Source organism: Rhincodon typus, chromosome 40 (assembly GCF_021869965.1).
Source record: "Rhincodon typus isolate 14 chromosome 40, sRhiTyp1.1, whole genome shotgun sequence".
Taxonomy (NCBI): domain Eukaryota; kingdom Metazoa; phylum Chordata; class Chondrichthyes; order Orectolobiformes; family Rhincodontidae; genus Rhincodon; species Rhincodon typus.
Window position 1 is genome coordinate 13,709,263 of NC_063371.1, and position 13,166 is coordinate 13,722,428.

Sequence of the window (13,166 nt, forward strand, 5' to 3'; positions counted from 1 at the left end):
ATTCTGGACAATGAGTTCCTGAGGGAGCGTTACACTGACAGGCATTTTCTTCTCGATGAAACATTAAATGGACTCTCCATCTGCAGGTAGGTATTAAAAAAAAACTCTGCCACTATTTGAGAACAAGGACTTCTCCTTGGTGTCATGGCCAATATTTATTTTGACATCAGCATCTCATTCATAATATCTAGTCATTTTTCCAGTGTTGTTTGTGGGACTTTGCTGCCTGCAAATTGGATGCTGTGTTTCCTCCAGTATGACAGTGAATGCACTTTCAAAATCATGTCAAGTACTTTGGGATGTACAAAGGTTGAGAGCTCAGAATTCAATAATCAACTCATAAACTTTTAAGTGTTTACGTAAACCCATGAGACTTGCCACGATTTGCTTAAGGGTGGATAGTTAATTGCACAGCTAATTCTTTTTCAAAATAATTATCATATAGTTAATAAACCTGCAAATATCTGCCTTTAATGATGTGAATGAAATTTTTGAGAGGTATAGCTTAAATAGACAGTTGAGTTTTAATTGAACCTTGTTTCTTGCAAGTTGTCTGAAAGTGACATCACAAAATGCCCAAGCAAAGGAAAGAGCTCAGGAAAAGGCTGGACTAGAAAGGCATGAGTATTCCAAGTACTTCCTCAAATCTGAGAGAATTTTTGCATAGTTGAGCTACAAGTTGAAAGTATCCAAACAAACAAGTTTCTTTTCTGAAATCACATAATGTGATTTGCAGAATTAAGACTTAAACTCTCCCTAAATAATTTCATAATTAAATCATGTGTTACAATTGTTCTCTGCTATAAGGCCAAAATGTTGAATGTTTTCAAGAGGGAGTGAGATATAGTTCTTCACGTTAAACGGATCAAAGGATATTGGGAGAAAGCGGGAACAGGGTACCGACCTGGATGATCAGCCATAACCATACTGAATGACACAGAAGGGCCAAATGGCCTACTCGTCCTTTTATTCTCTGCGCTTCTACGTTTCAATATCACCCTACCAACACAGCTCTTTTTCAAAGTTGAACAAACTGGGCTGGAAAGCAGCAAGTAGCATCTGCATCACACAAATGCCAGGCAATGACCATCTCCAGTAAGAGACAATTAAAACATCACCCCTTGACATTCAATAGTGTTGGCATCACTGAAACCCCACTGACCAGAAATTGAATTGGACTCACCATGAAAATATTGTAGCGACAAGGGACGGTCAGAGTCTAGGAATGCCATAATGAGTAACTCACCTCCTGACTACTTAAAGCCTGTCCACTGTCTCTAAGTTACAAGTCAGAAGTGTGATGGAAGGCTCCCCAATTGCCTGGATGGGTGCAGTTCCATCAATGCTCAAGAAACCTGACACTATCCAAGACAATGCAGCCCGGTTGATTTGCACCACATCCACAAACATTCAGTCATTCCATCACTAACATGCAGGAGCAATAGTGTGCACCATCTACAAGACACATGGCAGAAATTCACTGAAGTTTCTTAGACAGCACCTGCCAAACCTATGGCCATTTCCATCCAGAAGGACAATGGCAGCAGACACACAGGAACACCAATACTTGCAAATTCCCTTTCAAACCATTCACCATTCTAACTTGGAAATATATTGCTGTTCCTTCAATGTTGCTGGGTCAAATTCCTGGAATATCCTTTCTAATGATATTGTGGGCCAACCTACAGCACATTGACTGTAACGATTCAAGAAGGCAGTTCACCACCATCTTCTCGAGGGCAACTAGGAATGGACAATAAATTCTGGCCGAGCCAGGTCAATATCCTACAAGTGAATTTTTAAAAAAGTGCTGTTCTGCAAGTGTGCCTGGCTTTTCGACATGTGTTATAATCCATGAATATGAAAATCAATACTTCACAATAGTGTAGGGCTGGATGAACACAGCAGGTCAAGCAGCATCATAGGAGCAGAGAGGCTGACGTTTCGGGCCTTGACCCTTCATCAGAAAAGGGGGAGGGGAAGGGGGTTCTGAAATAAATAGGAAGAGAGTGGGAGGCGGATAGAAGATGGATTGAGGAGAGGATAGGTGGAGAGGCAGGACATGGTCGAGCAGTTTCAGGGCCGAAGAGATTACGAGAGTTGCAGTGGGAGAGAGATCCCCTGAGGTTTGTCCGGAGGGAGGAGGGTAACTTCTTCAGGCTAGGCATCCTTAGAAGAGGCTTCGCAGTGGGGTTAAAATTGAATCAGAGATAGTAGGAACTGCAGATGCTGGTGAATCCGAGACAACAAGGTGCAGGGCTGGATGAACACAGCAGGTCAACTCTCTCGTAATCTCTTCGGCCCTGAAACTGCTCGACCATGTCCTGCCTCTCCACCTATCCTCTCCTCTAGCCATCTTCTATCCGCCTCCCACTCTCTCCCTATTTATTTCAGAACCCCCTTCCCCTCCCCCTTTTCTGATGAAGGGTCAAGGCCCAAAACGTCAGCCTCTCTGCTCCTATGATGCTGCTTGACCTGCTGTGTTCATCCAGCCCTGCACCTTGTTGTCTCGGATTCTCCAGCATCTGCAGTTCCTACTATCTCCCTTCACAATAGTGTATTCAGCTTTAAAAAACATCATTCCTTTGTCAGATATTGATGAAACCAATAAATCTCAGCATTGCTTCTCTGAACACAGGAGCCTTGAAATTCACTGCCTCCCAATCTATTCCTGTACCCCATCAACTAAACATGATCCAAGTGAGCAGTGCTGTGATGTTATGTGTTTTCTATTTATTGTAAAAGTAACAAAAAGGATTGGATTCTTTAATGACAGGAAAGCGACAGCAGAGAAAAAGGCCATTCAGCTCATTGTGTCTGCACCAGCTAAATAAATTATCCATCCATTCCAATTCCAGTTTTCAACTCCTGATCCATAGCTTTTCAGATTACAGTGCTTCATGGGCAGATGCAGGTTCCTCTTAAGTGAGCTGAGGGTTTCTGCCTCACCCACTGAACTGTGCAGTGAATTCTCAACACCCACAACCTTCTTGTCCCTTCTAATCCTTCTACCAATTACCTTAAATCTGCATCTACTGACAATTGATTTCTCTGCTCAGGGAGATAAATCCTTCCTGTCAACCCTACTTAAGCTTCTCATTTCAATTAAGTCACACAACAACCCTTGTTGTTCTCAGAAAAACAATGCTTGTTGATCCAATCTTTCCTCACAGCTACACTTTTGAAGCCCTGGCACTATTATTGCTGAAGTTGCACATTCTTCGCAGGTCAGTTTGCCCACTCCTTCAGTTCTTCTCAGAATGTGGCTGGTGGACCATCCCATGTTGTAGTTTGGGATTATAAATTCTTGATTACATTCTCTCTCTCTGTCAGTCATTCTGCAGTAGGAGTCAAAAACTGAATGTCAAAGAAAGAGATGTATTTATATTGCAATTTTCAACGCCAATGAACATGTGAGTGGTTTACAGCCAATTAAGTATTGTTAAAATGTAGTCACTTCTGGAATGGGTCAGAAGTCACACGGCACCAGGATATAGTCCAACAGTTTTATTCAAAGTCACAAGCTTTCGGAGCACTGCTCCTTCATCAGGTGAAGTGAAGAGAAGCACACCGGCTCAGAATTTATAGACTGAGAGATCAAAAGATCATACAAACGGTGTGAGTGGATTGTTGTACAAACAAGTTAAGGTAGAGAGATCATAGCAAGTTATCAGGGTGATGCTATCAAAACAGGATAGTAAGGAAGATTTTGTAGATACAGAACAGTGTGGTTGGGTTATCTGCAGCATGACATAAACCCAAGATCATGGCTGAAGCTGTCTTCTTGGGTATGGAATTTGGCTATCAGTTTCTGCTCGTTGATTTTGTGTTGTTGTGTATCTCAAAGGGTGCCTTGGATGGCGCTTACCCGAAGATTGGAAGTTGAATGTCCTTGACTGCTGAAGTGTTTCCCAACTGGGAGGGAACATTTCTGTCTGGCAACTGTTGTGCAGTTTCCATTCACCTGTTGTCGTAGCGTCTGCATGGTCTTGCCAATATACCGTGCCTCGGGGCATCCTTGCCTGCAGCGTATGAACTAGACAACATTGGCCGAGTCACACAAGTATCTGCCATGTACATGTTGGGTGGTGTGCCCCCATGACAGATGGTATTCCAATGGATGAATGGACACCGTGCAACAATCACCAGACAGGAATGTTCCCTCCCAGTCAGGGAACACTTCAGCAGTCAAGGACATTCGGCCTCCGATCTTCAGGTAAGCGTCTTCCAAGGTGCCCTTCGAGATACACAACAACGCAAAATCAACGAGCAGAAACTGATAGCCAAGTTCCGAACCCATGAAGATGGCTTCAACAATGATTTTGGGTTCATGTCACACTCCATGTAACCCCACCATACTGTTCTATATCTTTAATTCTTCCTTACTGTCCTGTTTTTAAAGCATCACATTGATAATTTGTTATGATTTCTCAACCTTAATTAGTTTGTACAGTTTTGGATTGCTTATTACTTTGGTTAGACCCTCGGCATGTGACTCTTATACCTATCTAGTCATTCCAGCCATTTGGTGTGTCTCCAGAACCACCTTCCTTTTATTTTTTTGTAATTATCTCTCTGCCTCAATTAATCAGATTATAGGTCATCCCTTCACTTGCTGTTCAGCTGTTGACACTTTACTCACACCATTTGTATGATCTTTTGATCTCTCTGCCCGTTAATTCTGTGTCTGTGTGCTCATCTTCACTTCACCTGACAGAGGGCCAGCACTCCGAAAGCTTGTGATTTCAAATAAACCCGTTGGACCACAACCTGATGTCGTGTGATTTCTGACCTTGTCCATCCAGTCCAACACCAGCACCTCCATTTCTGGAATGGAGAAAATTCAGTAGCCTGTTTTTGCACAGCATGTCCCAGACAGCAATGTGATAATGAGCACATAATCTGTTTTCGTTGACGGGGGGATAAATATCATCTTAGATATCGGCTCTAAGCCCCTGCTCTTATTTAAATTGGTGCTGCAAAATCTTTTATGTCCACTTGAGAAGGCAGATAGGGATTCAGTTTAAAATTTCATCTGAAAGGTGGCCTCTCTGGTAGTTTGCCTCTCCTTTGGTACAACTCTTACGGGAACAACCTTGATTGTCACATTCAAATCTCGAGATTGCAACTCAAACCCACAGCCTTCTAATTTGAAGCTTGGTCTGCTGCCTACTGACCTAAATTTCACACTCATATCTCTGCCAGATCATTGAAGGTGAAATCACATTTGTCCTCATTTAGTCTCTACACTTACATATCTCTGGCAGCTGTCACTGAAGGCTCATCAGGAACAAATGTTCCAACAAATTCTATCAGGAATCCTTTCTTGATCATGATCGAGCCTGGAGAGCTTATGACTCGATACAATTTACCATCATGTTGTCATTGTCATGTTCAATTGTACTGTGTTTTGGAGTCTAGTACATTGATCTATGCTCATTGTGGTCGATTAGTTAAGCTTGGGTGTTGAGTCTGAGATAAGTAAACTGACAGATAGAAGTGAAAAACTGAAGCACGGTGTCAACATTTTAAAGTACTGGATAAAATTTTGAAAATAAAGTTCCTGCAGACCTTGAAACCTGATGTCATATTCTGCAATGCTTTGAGGCAAATCAAATATACAACAGATGTGAACACTGAAACCCCTTAAGGAAACAAATCCATTTTTAGAAGTAGCTTTTAAGTTCTGTACTTAACATCTGAACTTTGACCTGACACACAAATATTTAGCTACAAGAAATAATTTATTCCCCAAATTGCTCCTAGCCTAAGTGGTCCCACTTCCGGCAGATTGGGTGAAACTCTGCTTGAAAATACACATCCCTTTGCTCCCAATTATATATCTTCCATTGATAGAAAATCTCAGAATCAAAGGAACCCTGGAGTTAATTAATCTCCTGCTCACCTATTTAGGAGAGAACAAAAAGCCTCTTTTCCATCTTGTGGTAGAATTTTAATATGTCATTATATTATCGGTGTTATTTCCCTCATTACAATGAGGAGACAATTTGATTTTGGCAATCTTAACAAGTGATGTTTTGAAATGAAAATCATTTAAAACTAATGACAAAATATTGGAAAAATTTGAAAATTAATGCAAAGTTTCCGAGCTGCTCAAAAGATTAATTATGCATCAAATTAAAAAATAAAACAGCTTCAACTTCAAAAAATGATGGGAAAATACATTTGTAATCAATGGAATCACATTTATGTGCACTGGAGTGATTTAAATTAATCTGGTAATAAAGTATTGAGTTTAGCTTGTACTTGTTGAAGTGGGCAAGTACCTTCCATTACACAGCATTTCAAAACCGACTTTATGTGAAGATACAATGCTTTATATTTCAAGTGTCATTAGTGAAATGTGCAGGGGCACAGCTCATTTCCTTATGGCCAAGCTGCTTTATTTTCACTTTGGTGCAAAAAAAAATCTATCTGCAGTTACTCATGGCTAATAGTTGTCTTTAACTGAACACAAATCCACAGAAGTGGGATGAAAAAAATGAAGGATAAAAATATCAAGACTTGAAACAGAGTGAAGGAAAGCAAAATTTCATATATAACACCTTTCATGACCTCTATATACCCCAAGTGCTTCTCAGTCAATGAAGGGCTTTTGAAGTATTGTTCACAGTTGAACTAAGAGAATGGGACATTGAACAATCACACAGGAAGCTCCCAAAATAACAACACGGTCATGACCTAGATAATATACCAGTGAGTCTGACATCAGTGGTGGGTATGTTGTTGGAAGGGATTCTGTGAGACAGGATTTCCATGTTTTTGGAGAAGCAAGCTCTGATTAGAGATAGTCAGCATGGCTTTGTGCATGGGAAATCAGGTCTCACTAAAATTGATGGAGATTTTTTGAGGACAGAACCAAAAAGATTGATGAAGGCAGAGAGGTAGATGTTGTTTACATGGAGTTTAATGAAACATTTGACAAGGTTCCACATGGTAGACTGGTCAGTACAGACTGATCACATAGGATTCAGGGACAGCTTGCCAAGTGGATACAAAATTGGCTTGATGGTAGCAGACAGAGGGTGGTAGAGGAGGTTTGATTTTTGGACTGGACACCTGTGACCAGCGGCGTTCTGCATGGGTTAGTACCAGATCCATTGTTACTTGATATTTACACAAATAATCTGGACGAGAATTTACGAGGCATAGAATCATAGAGCTGTGCAGTATGGAAACAGACCTTTTGGTCTGACTCGTCCATGCCGATCAGATATCCCAAAATAATCTAGTGCCTTTTGCCCGCATTTGGCCCATATCCCTCAAAGCCCTTCCTGTTCATATGCCTTCAGATGCCTTTCTATGAAAGGCAGTACATTCAACCAGGCAGCACTCTGGAAGTGTCAATCCATATGATATGTTCAACTGTCTGGAATAGGGCTTGAACCCCTCCCAGAAGACTCAAAGGCAAGTGCTCCCCACTGACCACAGACAAAGCAGGAAACAAAGAATATAAAAGTATAGGAATACAACGTGGACAAATAGGACCAGAGTCAACAGATCCAAAGGAGACTTGCACCATAGCCTTAGTGAGACCACTGAAACCATCGAATCCCTACAATGTGGAAAAAGGCCATTCAGCCCAACACCAACCCTCTGAACAGCATCCCACCCAGACCAATCCCCCGACCCTGTAATCCTGCATTTCCCATGGCTAATGCACCTATACATCCCTGAATTCTATTGCCAATTTAGCATGGCCAATCCACCTAACTTGCACATCTTCAGACTGTGGGAGGAAACCAGAGCACCCAGCGGAAACCCATGCAGACACAGGGGAGAACATGCAAACTCCACACAGACAGTCGCCTGAGCATGGAATCAAACCCAGGTCCCTGGTGCTGTGAGGCTGCAGTGCTAACCACTGAACCACCGTGCCACCACCTCTGCCTTGGCTTTCTTTCAAACTTCCTCGATCTACCTCTCAATGTCATCCACACATCGTTTCTTCTGCTTTTATCCTCAATTTATCATGTAATGTTGCCAGGACAATGCTGTCAGATCTTTGTTTCCTCTGTCTGGATGTGGCTATCTGGCTCTAAGTGCACTTAACAATCGTTTGGTTTCCAAAATTTATACTTGTGAATTAGCTCAATCATTTATTTTTCTCTCCATCCAGCTTATTATGAGCATCCTCTGCTGACCCATATTTCAAAAACTGTTGTCTTCCTATCATTTTCCTCTTCAGAATTCAATACTCACATGCATACAGTGCAATATTCCACACTCGATGTACAGTGTATGAGATGTTTTTTCGGCTTCATGTTGATATACTCTTTCCACAACTTCAATTATATCCAGGAACAGGAGAATGTTATTCGGTCCCTTGAACCTATTCCTTCCTTTGACAAGATCATTGTTGTTTTGATTGTGGCCTCAATTCTACTTGCCTGTCTGTTCAAAATAACTTACGATTCTCTTGTTAATCAAGAATCAATCCAACTCAGCCATAAAAATATTCAAGCCACTGCCTTCACTGTTCCTTGGGAAGCTAATTCACACACTAAGCAAACCCCTGAGTGTCTTAAGATCAGATCTGAGCCAACAGCAACATGAGGAAACTGTCGATGAGCCAGGAGTGGTTAGGATTTGGAATACACAGCTGAAGTGTGTGATCGTGCAATTCAATACGGAATTTCAAAAATAACTGTTTGATTTGTATTCTCATTGCATTTGCTAAAAAAAAATGCAGGACTTTTGGGAAAAAGTAGGTGAATGGTTGAGATGTCCTTGCACAGTTTTCATTCATGGGACATGGATGTCACTGGCAAGGCCACCATTTATTGCCCAGCCCTAATCACCCAGGGAGCAGCGGAAAGTCAAATTACATTGCTGTGGGCCTGGAGTCACATGTAGGCCAAACCAGGTGAGGACGGTAGATTTCTTTTCCTTAAGGAACATTAGTGAACGACATGGGTTTTTCTGATAATTGACAGTGGTCTCACGGTCATCATTTGACTCCTAACTCCACATTTCTTTATCGAATTCAAATTCCACCATCTGCCATGGCAAGATGTGAACTTGGGTCCCAGGATATTCCACAGGTTTCTGGATTAACAGTCGAGTGGCAATACCATTGCCTCCCCACGGAATGGACAGAATGCACTAAATGGCTTCCTTCTGTGCTGCAACCATTCGATGTTTGTGAGTGAATTAGAAACTTCTACTGAAGTCCTCCCAGTCACAGTTGAACAGCAGTGTGAGAATTAGGGCTGATCACTTTGTTCGGACATATCCTTGGAGTTATTGTCTCATGAGCCTCCTGTATCCAAATGCCCCAGCCTCACAGTACCCCTGCAGTGGGCATCTGAAATGACCCTCCTGACCACATACCACCTTCCTATAGCCAGAGAGCAAGCATATTCTGCTGCAATCCAAATCTCCCCAACGCACACTTTCAATCTCTCTCTTTCTCTTTCTCACTCTCCACCACTCCCCACACTGTCTGCTTCTCTTCAATCCACACCCCCGTCTCTCACTCACTCACTCACTCTCTCACACTCACACACACACACACACGCATACACGCACACACATGGGGTGAATTTGTATTTACATTCTATTTTGTTCAAAAAGCACACAATTTATAGACAGTCACTCAATGTGGCATTTTATAAATTCTTACTTTAGAAATGAAACCAGTCTGACTCCAAAGCAAAATACAAACAGATTCTAAACAAGGCCTCACACCTAACATGCATTGCCTGACTTAAAATGTCATCACTTTTTATCACTGATAAAACTTTTAGTTCTCTCAGGGCAGTGACCTGAAAGGAATTCGGGGATTTACATATACATATTAATCAGTTGAAACCTTCTAACTGATTAAAAATTTAACAGCATCCTCAGTTTGTTTGACACATCCTCATCAGTGGTGTGACCCTTTGATCTTTTACCAATAAATTTTGTTTCTCATACCATGTCTCTCACTAATGCCTGGAGAAGGAGCGAGGCTCAGGAAGCTTGTGTTTTCAAATAAACCTGTTGGACTATAACCTGGTGTCGTGTGATTTCTGACGCAATCTAACTGGGTGATTCTGAACTATCGATCAAACTTTTGTCCCTTCATCTGCTATCATTTTTGATCTCGAGGTCTGTTTCTAACCTCATATTTATGCTATCACGAAGGCAACTTAGTTCACTTCAATAACTTCACTCCTGACTCAGCTCTGCTGCTGCTAAAACCTTCATTCACACCTTTGTAACGTCTATCACATTCCTGTTGGGATTTTTAAAAAATCTTCTTCTGCATTTCAGAGTTCTTTGTGTGAATGATTTTTAAAATTTTATTTTTTAAAATACAGAGGTGAAGGTCATTTTGAATTAGTTGCTGGAAAAGCTCAGCAGGTCTGGCAGCATCTGTGAAGAAAAAACCAGAGTTAACGTTTTGGGTCTGGTGACCTTTCCTCAGAATTCAGAACCGCAGACCTGCCCAGCTTTTCCAGCAACTTCTGTTTTTGTTCCTGATTTACAGCATCCGCAGTTCTTTCAGTTGTCATTGTTAATTACCTGGAGCATATATATGCAAAAAAAAACTGCTGAGACACTTGGCTCATAATTTGGAAGCAGACAAATGCAATGCTGCATTCTGCGAAAAAATCTGTTGTCAATAAAAGTGTCCAGTTTCATAATCCAACAACTCAACTGGCATTGGATTAACACTCCAGATAGAAATAATTCAAATTTAAGGCAGGAATTTAAGAGACCGCTTGCAGCGCCTGGACACCATGTCTACTTTCAGCCGCAAGTGTTCATAAGTTTTTCAGGAACTTACTTTCTACAGTCAAGCTAATGTGGTCAAAGAGGGCAGGACAAACTTCAACACCTCTAATCCCTCAAACTAACAACAAGAACTTGCATTTATACAGCATGTTCAGAGTGGTAAGACATCCTGAGCCACTTTGTAACAGGATTATCCACTCTCACCACGTAAGAATACAATAACAGGTGACCAAAATCTCAGTGAATGAGAGATGTTGTAATAAGCCTCTTTAAGAAGCAAAAGGTGACAGAAGGGTTTAAGAAGGGAATTCTGAAACTGAAGGGCCAAGCACCTGAACACATGATTGCCAAAGGAGGAGTGATTAAAATTTGGTATGTGCAAGAGATCAGAATTAGGAGATCTCGTGAGAGGCTGGGGGAAATGACAGAGAGAGAAGGGGGAAGAGGTCAGGATGGGATTTGAAAATGAGGATGAGAAGTTTTCAATGTGAGTGTTGTTAAAATGGCAGCCAATATGAGTTAACCTAAGGCAGTAGTTTTCCAGAGTGAAACAAAAACAGAAATTGCTGGAGAAACTCAGCAGGTCTGGCAGCATCTGTGGAGAGAAAACAGAGTTAACACTTTGAGTTCAGTGATGCTTCTTCAGAACTAACTTCCCAGAGTGCTTATTTTTCCCAACAGGGCAATGAATAAATGTGTACTACAGACTCCCAACAAAAGTGGAAAGGCTAAATAAATGAACTCAGTGAACCCGTACAGAATAGATTAAACTGTGACTCACTCCTTGGTTGAAGGCTGTTGCCAAGCTGTTGCTTGAATGACAGAAGTGCAGAATTAAGTGGAGCAGGTATGAAGATGGATCAATGGTTTGGTACCGCTTGATTACTTAAAGCAGTAAAAATAATTCACCCGATGCCTTCATTGCCTGTCTTCTCAATTATCCACCAGAGTATCTGGGATAAGACGAGTGCTAGATGAACTAACAGAAATTGTGTTTCATTTGTAACGTGAGTTGCTCTACTTTCTATGCCCTTTTGTAAAATCCTGTTGCAGATCCAAACTGTGCATTGAAGCAGGGTAGGGGCTGGAGAGGGAGAAACTGGATTAACGTCATGTATCAACTAGGAACATGACTTCCAAGGAAGAGTTACTGGACTTGAAGCAACAACTCTTTTTCTCTCCTCACAGATGCTGAAATCTGCTAAGTTTCTCCAGCACTTTCCATTTGTACTTCTTAAGGGTCTTTAGCAATGGGCAATGAACAGCTTGTACATGAAGCTGTTTTTGTTGTGTTTCATTGTGCAAAGTGTAAATAGATAATTACGAATCATCTGTCTGCTCTTGCTGGTTGTAGTGTCGTTATTAAGATTGAGTTGCAACATTTTGAACTGCAATATTCAAACATATTAAAAACAATATCCACAGCATGTTATTACAAAGTTGCTTACGCACTCTTTTGAGAAAAGAATTACTGTTTTGTTCAGATATTAAATTAGATTTTGCAGCTATTTACCCCCCATGTTGTAACATATTCTGGACTAATAACTTCAAAGTTGTCTCCTCTTGTAACTAATACACAGTTCTCACTACGAGATAATTCTCTCTTTGTTTGCAATCATTTCTCTCTCCCACACAGTTCTGCCAGAGATTCTCATGACTGGTATTTAAAAAGCCTTAACCAGTCTCCTTAGCATACAAGCTACATTGCTCACCAATATCACAAACACTGCAACTGCAGTAAAATAGTAAATTCTTTGACTTGCAAAATTTCTCCATAGCCTTTACCCTCCCGATATTTATCACTGCCTTTGCCACAACAACCCTCTAAAATATTGATGTTGCTCCAATTCTGGTCATGTGAGTGTCCCTGATATCGACAGTTCCACCATTGATGGCCAAATCTGCAAATGACTCAGCCCTCAGATCCATCTTTCCCTCTCCCAATGGATCTATAAATGCTGTTCAGAGACCCTGCATAAGATTTAAACAATGTGAGTCAACATTGTCTATGGCACTTGCTCTTTAAGCTAGGACATCCAAACAGGTCTGTCAACACCCTGTTTCCAGTGCAAATGGCCTGGTTAGAGTGGTTATGCCAGTTGTGAGATGTCCAATGCTTTTGCATTAACCAGTGGCAGATCTCAAGGATGCATTGTGTTTCCTGGACTCCTCGATATTTTGGATTCAGTGCTTACAGAAGACACCAGAGATATTCCTGTAAGCAACAACATTAGGTTCTGTTCAATGAAGGGTCTTCAATCTCTCCAGACTGAGTACATTTGTATGTAGATATCTGTGTCCTAGCTGCCCAACACAAGAAAGAAATCTAGACTCAGGGAAACAAATTCTCCATGCTTCTGAACACAGTGATCTCCAAATGAGCATTTCCATAACAAGGGCAAAGTTTTGGTCAGCACCAAGTC